General features: G+C 45.8%; 1 long non-coding RNA gene across 1 annotated transcript in view; it reads right to left on the bottom strand.

Moving 5' to 3' along the window:
* The window catches only part of LOC310839329, a 7,271-nt gene extending 1,914 nt beyond the window's left edge, over positions 1 to 5,357 (bottom strand). The window contains exons 1-2 of the long non-coding RNA XR_014561440.1: positions 5,251 to 5,357; positions 3,028 to 3,402 (exon numbers count right to left, since the gene is read on the bottom strand). This is a non-coding gene — a long non-coding RNA (uncharacterized lncRNA). The remainder of the gene's footprint in view (positions 1 to 3,027; positions 3,403 to 5,250) is intronic.
* Positions 5,358 to 13,064: the final 7,707 nt, after the last annotated feature.

Here is a 13,064-nt window from a genome sequence, read left to right as displayed (position 1 = left end):
CTGGTTGGTTCGTCTGCAGACAGCTTTCTGGGTCATCTGGCCAGCATGACTAAACTGCTTCTGGTGCAATGGAAACCAGAGCGCACGGAAATGCCGTTTACCTTCCCGCTGCAGCGGGAAGCACTGGTGTGCTTTTGAACTGCTAGGTTGGCAGGAGCTGGGACCAAGCAACAGGAGCTCACTCCGTCGCGGGGATTCGAACCACCGACCTTCTGATTGGCAAGCCCAAGTGGCTCAGCAGTTTAGGCCACAGGCACCTGATGATAGATAAGTGGCAGGGGAGAGATAATGCTTGGGATCGGACCCTTTGGGTCCCTTGGACCGCTACAATTCTCTGATTCTGTGTCATTGGCATGCAATCCTTCCTGCCTTTAGACCTTATTCCTTTCAGTTCTTTCTCTGCCGTAAATCAATACTGTACGACAGGTTTTCTCTACCCCGCCTTCCCATTCCAGCCATAAGTAATATGCCGTGTCTGTTTTGGAAGAGCCTCCTTTAGAAAGCAGCCATGTATTTTGAAATCTACTGGTGCCATCTTGTCTGTTTGACAGCTTTTGCTTTGCTGGAATTTTTCCTGCGCTCACTGCCAATTCTGAGACACAAGTTGAGTCATAATGATGGAATGGCCAGCCAACTCTCCTCCTGCTCCCCACACAGTCCAATTCAAGGTGAATCCTGATAGCTGGTGCATGAGGAGACTGGCCACATGCTGGAAATTCCTTGCTAAATTAAGTTGCTAGTTCATCAAAAACATCCTCCCAAGCATGCACAGGATGTATTAAGTTATGGTGGGGTAAGGGATCAGCTTGTCACACTGACATTTCAGCTCCTTGGCAGAAAGAGCTGAATCTGGTTATCTCTTTCAAGAAACTGGATCTGCAAAGGGTCACGCTGCAATAAATTGGTGTAACTAGAAACCTCTCTCCAGGCCTATGGATGTCTGATGACAACTTTGCTGTATGCTCCCTGCCCAGAAACAGCGACATATAAAATACGGTGGTACCTCTGGTTACAGACGCTTCAGGTTACAGACTCCGCTAACCCAGAAATAATACCTCAGGTTAAGAACTTTGCTTCAGGATGAGAACAGAAATTGTGCAGCGGCGACAGCAGGAGGCCAGCTAAAGTGGGAGCTAATAGCTAAAGTGGTACTTCAGGTTAAGAACAGTTTCAGGTTAAGAACGGACCTCCAGAACGAATTAAGTTCTTAACCTGAGGTACCACTATACGCATTATGTGCTGGCAAGCAGCAACAAGTCTCAGCTTAATTAAATCAATCAGGAGAGGGGGAAAGTGTTGGGTGCTTGTTGGTTTCAGGGAAAGTATCTAAGATGCTGTGTTCTTGGCAGCGACTGGTCCTTCACTGTGCACTTTTAAGCGTGTATAATTCACTGGCTCAAGCTGTGGTGTAATTTTAAGCTTGCGTGTGTGTTTATTGACACTGGCTCTGCCTCCTGGCCCATTAAAACCCCACCCACAGAAGAGGAAGACGCCATCCCTTGAGCGAAATGTACACTATCAAACAGGAAAGCACTTCATTCATTAGAAGCCCTCCTGTGTGGAATTCCTGTGATAAAGCATACAAATGAGTAGCTATGCAGAAAACGTGTTTGCTTGATGGTTTAAAAAAGGTGTTTTTAGGCTGCCTTTAAGGGTAAAAACCCTTTCAAGGCAGCTTACAAATAAAATAGAATAAAATGCAGCTGCAAAACTTTTTTATGCTCATAGAATCATAGAGTTGGAAGGGACCGAGAGGATCATCTAGTCCAACCCCTGCAATGCAGGAATCTTTTGCCCAATGTGGGTGTGGCGATCACACAGGGTCCCTGGACGTTTGACGGTCTATTGATCCCTGTGCCACCACTGTGATTGCCTCTTCGCTGCCACCAACCCGTTTCTCTCGGGTACACACGGAGTCCAGACAGTTGTTAACATTAACAAATGATCAAGTTTATTTTTATAAGCATGAACAAGTTTAAGGTTTCAGTTAATTTTTCTTGTCAGTTTCTTAATCTTAGTTCCTTTACTGTCCTATACGTTCCTAACAACTTCAAACTGATTATCCCAACTATCTATCTGACTCCACCTAACAGTTCCTCTCACTCTCTCACCACGCAACTCGACCAACCCACAGACTTATCCTCCCTCTTCCTTCTCCAACTCCCAACTGACTTCCAAACAACTCCAACTCCAACTCTAACTCCTCCCCTTGGGTTCCCACTGGCCAATCACTTCACACTCATTTAACCTGTTCCTTATAACCCACCTAGGAGGCAAACGCCACAGTGGGGCTCAAACCCTGAAAATGAAACCCTAAAGAGGGCCGCCTTCAGTTGTCTTTTAAAGGTAAAATAGTTGTTTATTGCCTTGCCATCTGCTGGGAGGGCGTTCCACAGGGCAGGCTCCACCACCAAGAAGGCCCTCTGCCTGGTTCCCTGTAACCTCACTTCCCACAGTGAGGGAACCGCCAGAAGGCCCTCGATGCTGGACCTCAGGGTCAGGGCTGGATGATGGGGGTGGAGACGCTCCTTCAGGTATATAGGACCGAGGCCGTTTAGGGCTTTAAAGGTCAGCACCAACACTCTGAATTGTGCCATACAGCCTTCTGACTTGATGAAAGGTTTATTGTGCACACCTGTGGATTATCCCTGAGTTATTATCAGTTTCAGGGACGCAGGTGGCACTGTGGTCTAAACCACTGAGCCTAGGGTTTGCCGATCGGAAGGTCGGCGGTTCGAATCCCCGCGACAGGTTGAGCTCCCGTTGCTTGGCCCCAGCTCCTGCCAACCTAGCAGTTTGAATTCACATCGAAGTGCAAGTAGGTAAATAGGTACCACTCATGTGGGAAGGTAAATGGCATTTCCATGCGCTGCTTTGGTTTCGCCAGAAACGGCTTAGTCATGCTGGGCACATGACCCAGAAAAACTGTCTGCGGACAAATGTTGGCTTCCTCAGCCAGTAAAGTGAGATGAGCGCCACAACCCCAGTGTCGTTCGCTACTGGACTTAACTGTCAGGGGTCCTTTACCTTTTTTTTTTACCAGTTTCGGTGGCTGTAGCAATCATGGTTCTTCCGCACAGTCGTTCTGTGCACCACAGCAGTTGATTTACCACTAGAGACCTGCTTTAGGTTGACATATTGATGCGGCAGGAAGAGCTGTCAATAATGTCTCCCTCCATTTCCAGCAGCTTTGCTGAAGCATCATCCATCATCAGTCACGTGTCCCCGAGCCTCACACGAGAAGGCAGGAAAAGCTTCCTTCAAGAGGCTTAGTAAGTAGCTTTCAGGGGGAACATTGGGAGCCATTTGTCATAAAGATGCCCTGGGTGTTTGCTGCATGCTAATTGTCAAAGTGTCCTCTTCCTTAATGTCGGTGGAGAAAGAAGCATGGCTCCTTCAGTCCTGGAGAAGGGAAGAAACACTCCTCTCAGCTCAGCAACTCTTCTGCACAAATATAGGAAATTGTTCTTAGCATAAGGTTGCCAGATTTTTTTCAATGAATCCAGGGACACTTTTCAACTTCCTACTAAATTGATGGGACGCGGGTGGCGCTGTGGTCTAAATCACTGAGCCTAGGGCTTGCTGATCAGAAGGTTGGCGGTTCGAATCCCCGCGACAGGGTGAGCTCCCGTTGCTCGGTTCCTGCTCCTGCCAACCTAGCAGTTCGAAAGCACGCCAGTGCAAGTAGATAAATAGGTACTGCTCCAGCAGGAAGGTAAACGGCATTTCCGTGCACTGCTCTGGTTCGCCAGAAGTGGCTTAGTCATGCTGGCCACATGACCCGGAAGCTGTACGCCGGCTCCCTCAGCCAATAAAACAAGATGAGTGCCGCAACCCCAGAGTCGTTTGCGACTGGACCTAACGGTTAGGGGTCCCTTTACCTTTACTAAATTGATGGATTTTGTCAGGGGACTGATTTGTAAATCTGGGGACTGTCCCCGGGAAACGGGGACGTCTGGTAACCTTATCTTAGCATGCAGCACTCATGGTATCAACCATCTCTGAAGTGAGAGGGAAAGAAGAAAGGGCCCATCTAAACAAATAGCTTTGAATCAACACACTGAATCAGTGTACAGCACACACTCACAGATTATGGTGCTGCTGATCTCCTGCCTTATCTGTGCTAGTTCAGACAGAATATCAGTGGAAGGTACAGTGATTTTTTTCCATAGGGGAGCAGTTACTTTACAATCCCACCACATATGATAAAATGTACCTTCTTTCTCTTTACACTTCCAGCACTTATTGGAACTTGTTTAACTAGGCTTGATCTGCATGAGAATCTGCTCAGATGCTTGGTGGTTTGTAGGTTTCAGTCTGGAGTACTAATTCAACATGCTGGACACCTTATGCCTGGCTCTCTGGAGGGATGAAGAAGGACTCCCGTAGAACTCAAGAATCCTATTCACTAATAATAATAATAATAATAATAATAAATAAATAAATAAATAAATAAATAAATAAATAAATAATTTATTTATACCGTGCATCTGGCTAAGTTTCCGCAGTCACTCTGGGCAGCTTCCAATCAAGTGTTAAAAACAATACAGTATTAAATATTTAAAACTTCCCTAAAGAGGGCTGCCTTCAGGTGTCTTTTAAAGAGAAGATAGCTGCTTATTTCCTTGACATCTGATGGGAGGGCGTTCCACAGGGCGGGTGCAACTACCGAGAAGGCCCTCTGCCTGGTTCCCTGTAACCTCACTTCTCGCAATGAGGGAACCGCCAGAAGGCCCTCGGCGCTAGATCTCAGTGTCCGGGCTGAATGATGGGGGTGGATAGATATTAGAGGGTGTGGGGTTTTTTGGGGTTTTATTTGGAGTTGCCTCTCCCATTGTCAACATTTAGTACAGTACTTCAGTCATTAGTAGAAATTGCACAAGGCTGGTTCAAATGTTACATTACAGCTCTCTGTGAATTGAGAACAGGGCATCCCTGGTGAGGATGCATTCATGCAGAATACTGCCTAGTATGCAAAAGTTTTCCAGATATAGTGGTACCTTGGTTTTCGAAAGTAATCTGTTTTGGAAGACCATTCGAGTTCTGAAACGTTTGAAAAACCAAATTGAGAAATACACGCTCAGCGGAAGCTGTTCGACTTACAAGGTGTGTTCGAAAATGGAAGCATTTGCGTTCTAAAACTGAGGTACCACTGTATATAGTTATGGTGTTCCTAGTAGCAATATTTGGTATTACAGCGGCACATTTTTAAAGCTACTACTGCGTGTGCATGTCATCCTGCCATTTTACCTGTGAAGAGGATGGTTCACTTCTCTCTGTGAATGTGTTTCTAGGGTCAGTCATGTGACATTCTTCTGTGATGTGTGAACTCAGGATAGGAGAAGGAAGCTAGAGTCTTTCCCATAAAATTTCTTGTCAACAAGAATAGAGCAGTGCATCATAGATTTCCCCTGCTGTGTATCAGTTTAAGAAATTAAACACACCAAGGCATTTATTTGCCAGAGCAATCAATTCCCAATTATCCGTTCTCATTAGCAGAAGCGACCCTGGTGATAAACTGTTAGGATAAGCCAAACGTTTAGAAAACTTGGGTACATAATTCTAATTTGGAGTGCGCTAGGTTCATTAATAGTGTTTAAAAGCTGGATATTATTTAAATTGAAAGCGTTGGTGTGTTTTTTCTTTTTCTTTTTTTCCTACTCATGCATAATAAAACAGTATAGTGATTACATATTTCACCATTAAAATTTCATTCCACTTTTTAAAGTGTTTTGTAAGTTGAGCCAAATGTCCAGTCTATAAATTGCAAGGAGAACTCCTAGCCTGGCTTTTAGTTGGTATAATTCGAGTTACAGAGTGTGCTGGGACTTTGTCACCCTGATTGGTGATAATCTGGCAAAACAAAACCAGCTTTGAGAGTGCTGAAGGAGAGGGGCGGGCGGGAAAAGAAGGAATATTAAAAGGTCTGGTTACTGAGTTATTCCTGGAGTTGCAGGTGGCTGCTGAACATCTACATGAAACCGCTGGGTGGGGTTATCCAGAGTTTTGGAGTATGTTGTCCGCAGGATGCTGATGACGCTCAGCTCTATTTCTCCTTTGCGTCTGCAGGTGAGGCAGTAGAAGTGCTGGACCAGTGTCTTGCCTCAGTAATGGACTGGATGAGAGCCAACAAACAAACTCAATCCTGTGGAAATGTTCAGGGATGCAGGAGAGGATATATTGTTTGACTATATCCTTTCCAACTTGTGTTAACAAGTTCTACAATTTAGCAGAGTAACATTCCCCTTTTTAAACTTGCACAGCGGATGCGTTTGCTCAGGCTCGCTAAAGCCTCTACAATAAGTTTCCTTGGTAATTTCTCCTTTAGTCCCTCATAGAAAGATAGACATGACACAGTCTTCTATAAAAGTATAAAAAGAGTTTACTTACACATTCTGTTCACAAATGGATCCCAGAAGGCAGGCTTGAGTTACAAAAGTAATATACACCTGGAAACTATCCCATAAGGAGATAGCTCCTTTGAGAGCATCTCAGACTAAGCAGATGTTGCTTCTTCGATGAATGTGGTCAGAGATAGATAGATGGTGGCCTCCACTGAGGTGTTTTATTACCTACATAGGTGAGGTCATGCTCACCTCTGGTCACATGTAGAGGAAGTCTGTCCCAGCCTAGGAGGAAACAGGAAGTTCCAACTGGTTGTTCCAGACATCCCCTTTTTATGTCCAATCTAGGAATGTTGTACTTGACTGCTCTGTGTTTTACATCCCACAAATCCAGATGAGGCACTGCTAGTGGGTGGTTCCCTAGATTGGAACCAGGGTCGTAGCTTGGGGGCACGCCTGTATCCTTTGCTGTCCCAAAGTAGGTGTTCAGCATGCTAAAGCAAGTTGCTCCTTCTTCTGCATAGCTTATTTGGTGGGGTTCAGGCTGAGAAAAGCTCATGTGGAATGCAGAGGATTGCCAAAAAGCCCTCCAGGAGATGACCAGGTTGTCCCTGCTGTCTGTCTCCATGACATCCCCATCTCTCTCCATGATACCACCAATTCCTACTAGCCTCTGTTTGGCCTGTTTTAATGCTCTCTAGCTTTTACCATTTAATTATCTATTCCAGACCCTCCAAGTGTCCCTATTTTCCAGGAATATCCCCAGATTTACAGATGCCGTCCCGGTTTCTGATTTGATCCTGGAATGTCCCACTTTTTCTTAGGATGCCCCTATTTTCATCAGAGAAATGTTGGAGGGTATGGAGTTATGCGACCCCCAAGCCAAGGAGATAAATAACTATACAACCTTTAGAAGACACCTGAAGGCAGTCCTGTTTAGCAGGGGTCAACAAAGTTTTTCAGCAGGGGGCCAGTCAACTGTCCCTCAGACCTTGTGGGGGCCGGACTATATTTAGAAGGGGGAAAAATGAACAATTCCTATACCCCACAAATAACCCGGAGATGCATTTTAAATAAAAGCACACATTCTACTCATGTAAAAACATGCTGATTCCTGGACCATCCACGGGCTGGATTTAGAAGGCAATTGGGCCGGATCCAGCCCCCGGGCCTTAGTTTGCCTATCCATTCTGTATAGGGAAGGTTTTTAACGTTTTATTATTATTTATATATGTTGGAAGCTGCCCAGAGTGGCTGGGACAACCCAGGCAGATGGGTGTGGTAATAATAATAATAATAATAGCATTGAACATCCTTAATTTCATCAGAGAAATGCTGGAGGGTATACTATTCTGACCGATCGTTTTAACATTGCAAACCAGCTTTGGCACTGAATATAGAGTCTGCACGTGGTAAAGAGGGGCAGCTGGAATTCATGAAGATACCAAGTATAGTGTTGTGTTTTACAGCCTTTCTCTGGCAATAATAGTTTCTGGCCAAATGCCCCATTCTGGCAATATTGGGTGCAGCACCATCATATAGATCCATCAGCACATAGATCTGTGCTGGACTCAGCTGCAAGTCGAGAGAGGAAGACAGCCTATGATAAGTTATTGTTAAGATTACGGGGCTAGGTTTTGACCTGGAGCCTGTTAGGGAATGTTGTAAAGTAATACAATAGTTTCTGGTTAACCATAGCACTGTCTTGGGATGTTTAGCTGCTCACACAACACAGCAGATAACCGGACTGCAGAAACCCCAGGTGGTATCTTTGCTTTATAGGCAATCAGCTATTGGCATCTTTCCACATTCAAATGGAAGGAAGAGGCGGCGGGGGGGGGGGGAGAGGTTTAAGAACTGCTATGAGATTTTTCTATTCTTCTAACTCAGCATGAAAAGCCTAGAATAGTCAACACACTTAAATCAGTTGGGGGTTGGGGGGAGGGAAGGACCAGAATAATGGTTGCCAGATCGTAATTTTTAGAAGGTTAGGCTATTGTGCAGCTGGAGATCTTTTTATTTTTATTTTACTTTAATGGAGCGGTGTTCCTCAAATCATATAAGGGGCTATTTGGCAGGCTTAGGAACCTCCAAAGCCTTCTACTCGCTTGAGCAATGGCAAGGCTTCTAAAGGAACTCAAGGATGTTTAAAAACCAAGCTCCTCAATTTACAGATCTCCATTAAAACTGGGGGCAATGGGGATGGGGCAGTCAGGAGGATCTGAGTTAATTTCCCAAGGTTAGACATGAAACAAGGAAGAAATGCTAACCTTGAGTTTTGAGTCTCCTGGCTGAAGGCTCCGGGAAAATTGAGAACAGGCATGTGTTGCTGGAAAAATGTCTGCTACTTTGCAGAAGATTTAATATCTCCTTCACCTCCAGTGTAAATTAGCTCTGGGCACCTCAGGTGCAGCCAAGGAAATGTTTTCTGGCACTGATTTGTTGTATGTTATATCTCTGTCCTGCTTGGAGGAAGACCAGAGCAGACAGATAAATCTATCATTTAAAAGCTTGTGGGAGAGTGAAAAATATGTTTTGCCTTCTCCTGTTTTATTGAGAAGAGTACTGTATTTTCAGGCTATATCTAGTGCCTTCCCCTGTAAATTCATTTGTGGCTCTAACACGGTGCTGGAGAACTTCTTCTTGTTGTTGCTGCTGCTGCTAGACTACACCTCACATCATCCCCAGTCAGGATGGCCAGTGGCCAGGGAGAAGAGTTGGAATCCTGCAACATATGGGATCCTCATAACAGAGGGTCCTGGTTGCACTCGGGACCCAAGAGCTCACCTGACAGGGTTAAAATGGGGGGGAGGAGGAGAGGAAGTCCTGGCCATTCCCCTGGGATCACGCCAAGGGGTTTTAGCCAATAGCCAGTAGGTGGTGTGATCCCAGGGGCTTTAAAAATGGCAGTGTAATGCAAGTGGGGCACTTGCTTCGCATCTGCTGAACACCCGCCCACCCTCCCTAGTTTAGGTAGAGTCGCTTGGCTTTGCTTTGGTTTGGGTTGTTTGTTTTGGAACAGGGGTTGGGTAGGATTTTTTTTCCATTTGGCAGATTGGCTTTAGCCATTTGGTATTCGCCTACCCCTTAGCAACTTGTCACAACTTCTGAGGTGGTGGTTAGGCATTGGCTCAGTTGGATTGTGGGGATGGGAGGTGCGGCCATCACCTTCCCCTTCCAGGAACTGGGTATACTGGCCTCGGTCCAGTATACCTGAAGGAGCGACTCCACCTCCATCGTTCTGCACTGAGGTCCAGCACTGAGGGCCTTCTGGCGGTTCCCTCACTGCGAGAAGCCAAGTTACAGGGAACCAGGCAGAGGGCCTTCTCGGTAGTAGCACCCACCCTGTGGAATGCCCTCCCACCAGATGTCAAAGAGAAAAATAACTACCAAACTTTTAGAAGACATCTAAAGGCAGCCCTGTTTAGGGAAGTTTTTAATGTTTAATAGGTTATCGTATTTTAGTGTTTTGTTGGAAGCTGCCCAGAGTGGCTGGGGAAACCCAGCCAGATGGGCGGGGTATAAATAATAAATTCTTATTATTATTCCGTTAAAGGAATCTGGGGGTCCTGGATCTCGTCCGAAGTCCGCTTGAGGGGCTAGGGCCATGCCAGGACCACAGGAACCCCGGGGTGAGCTTAGGTTGGTCCTCATTGACCTAGCTCCCTCGTTTGGTTTACCCCATTGGACGATCACCCTGAGAGGTGGAGTCAGTTATAGTGGGGAGTCAATGCCTAAGCCAATACCACTCACATGATTCTATTTCAATAAAGTTGTGGCCAAAATTTGCCCCCAAACTTAAACTAATATAAGTGTCCCTGTGTATTTATATTGGGGGTGGGTCTTGGGGCCTCAAGACGCAACTGGAGACAAGCTGAACGTAGACAAGCCCTGCTTTAGCAACAGCATAGACTACAGGTGAAACCATCTGGGAATCCATGCATGGGATTAGCCATACTGGGTAGTGAGGCCTGTGGGGCTTCTAGTAGGGATACTCCTGAGTGTTCAATTTTAATTTGAAACAAACAAACAAGAACACAGTTTGGTGTTATAAAAATTTTAAGGTCTCAAATTTAGAATAAATATTCATAAATGCGCACGTATCTAAATATATGAACCATGTGTCTGAAATAGTACAGGAGAGCAATCCTGACGCCATTTTGACTCTCTGAATGACCTCAAATATTCCTCTGCAGTAAGGGAGGCAAATGGGGAAAGCCTTCCCATTGTCTTTTCTCTTACAAATCCTGTCTTAGGGGCATATTTGTGTATGAATAGGGTGAGCCTGTGACCTGGACTCAGGAATGAAAGTATTAATCATCACAAAAGAATGGCCAGGCTGCCCAGTTAATGCAATCAGTGACCATTATCAGGTATCCTGGCAGGCAGGATTTCTGCTGTAGACTGCCTTCTTCTGTGATGTATGTATGATATTTGGGGGGGTCTTGGGCTACAGTGCGGGCAATTTCAGAAGTCTATATAAGGGCTTGCACACCACTGTTGTGGGTTTCTCCTGCTGCAACAGTTCTCATTGTTGTGGGGACCCTGTTGCAACAGTTTAATAAAGATCAGGCTTACGAATCGCTTTGCTTCTCAATATTCTCTGGTTGGCCTCTGTTATTTTCTCCTACTGATAGGGAACCCACTTAAGGACTCTATACAGGCTCCAGAATACCCCATAAAGGAAAGGGAGCAGTTTTTCTTATAACACTGAGCAAAGTGCTTGGAATGAGAGATGAGTGAATCTGTCGGTTTTGTTTCTTGTTTTACCTGTCTCAGGTTCAGTTCTGCACATGTGGATGTTAGCGACTGGCCAGGTGAGGAGGAGTGGTGGAAGTCACCTGACCAAGAGGCCCCAGGGAAAGCACAGAGGGAGAGAATCTGGATCCTGGCTCCTGCTGGTGGGAAACCGGCCACACCCCAGAGGAGGGGAAGAGCTGGGACGTGCTGGAGGCTGAGAGCTTAGAGGAAGATGAAGAAGAGGAAACAGGCAGGTGCCCCAGTCCACAGGACTCAGACTTGGCAATGGCATCTGCAGGCCACCGCTGAACATGGCAACTAGTGCATGTTACCAAGCAGAGAGCTAGGCAAAAACAGAGAGGGGCTCTTTGGGCTCACTGTAGACAGAGGGAAGGGCCTGACAAACAGAGGGCTAGAGAGGGAAAGGTCGGTTACAAGCTAGTCTGGGCAACTGCTTTATCTAGACAGGAGCAACACTTGGAAGTTTCCAATATATTCTCTGTTCTGCTCCCTTAATAATGAAGCCATCTGTAAGTTGGGACGTAGGTGGGGCTGTGGGTTAAACCACAGAGCCTAGGACTTGCCAATCAGAAGGTCGGCGGTTCGAATTCCCGTGACGGGGTAAGCTCCCGTTGCTCAGTCCCTGCTCCTGCCAACCTGCTGGCCACATGACCCGGAAGCTGTACGCCGGCTTCCTCGGCCAATAAAGCGAGATGAGCGCGCAACCCCAGAGTCGGTCACGACTGGACCTAATGGTCAAGGGTCGCTTTTATCTGTAAGTTAGTCGGTGTTTCCCGGTCTTTCTCTGATCTGCGAATGACCTGTTCTCCTTGGACTCAGCTATACAGCTGCAAATAAAACATTTTAAGTGTGTTTTAAGTGCAATATACAATGTGACACTAGATGAACCTTATGGAAAATTCAATGTATTTTTAAAAACACTTTTTGATATAAATCAATTTCAGAATGGTTTTTATATGTGTGTACAGTGGTACCTTGGGTTACATACACTTCAGGTTACATACGCTTCAGGTTACAGATTCCGCTAACCCAGAAATAGTACCTTGGGTTAAGAACTTTGCTTCAGGATGAGAACAGAAATCGTGCAGCAGTGGTGCAGCGGCAGCAGGAGGCCCCATTAGCTAAAGTGGTGCTGCAGGTTAAGAACAATTTCAGGTTAAGAACAGATCACCAGAACGAATTAAGTTCTTAACCCAAGGTACCACTGTAGATTCCACCTGGCTCCCTGACAGTGGATTCATTCTGAACACTTATGTGCAATTTTGTCTTCTTTTTTTGCAAAGCAATTTCCCTAATTATAACACACACACACACACACACACACACACACACACACACACACACACACTTGCCAATACAGGAATGCATACACACGCTTTACTCTAGCAAATGTATTTTTGCACATATTACTTGCCTCGAGTGCTGCGCTGCAAAATTCACAGAAGTGTGCATTTGAAAGGATGGCTCTCATAACGTTTGAAAAGTGTGAGTAAAGCAAGTTTGCTTTTAAATGTGAACTGAAACAAATTTATCCCCTGTCCTACTCAAACGTTTCTTTGTACTGGGTCAAAAGGAACCCTTGCTTCCCTGAGGATATGACCACATCTGGGGGAAATGAAGCCTTGAAGCTTGAAGCTGGACATGCTAGCTTTTTAGGGAGGGAGTTTGTGGTGTGGAGGCCTGCAGCTATGTTCTAAAATAGTCCAACCCGATAAAATCTGTGCCACTCACTTCTTTCTGGCTGTGTGGCTCGACCGTGGGAAAAGCCAGTGTGTTAGACCCCACCTATATGCTTGTGCAAGTGATACACAGTCTCCAGCTGTGTGGGATCACACCACGGGCAGAGGACTTCCATGTGGCTGTGGCTGCGTTCGAAGAGCACTGACATCAGTAGTCCATTGATACATTGCTAAGGCTTCATCATTGCCCTACAACTGTCAAGGCTGCCCCTGCTATCCT

Source organism: Podarcis gaigeae (assembly GCF_964106915.1).
Source record: "Podarcis gaigeae genome assembly, chromosome: 2".
Lineage (NCBI taxonomy): Eukaryota > Metazoa > Chordata > Lepidosauria > Squamata > Lacertidae > Podarcis > Podarcis gaigeae.
The sequence above is the reverse complement of the archived record's forward strand: the minus strand, read 5'-3'. Positions and strand labels throughout refer to the sequence as shown.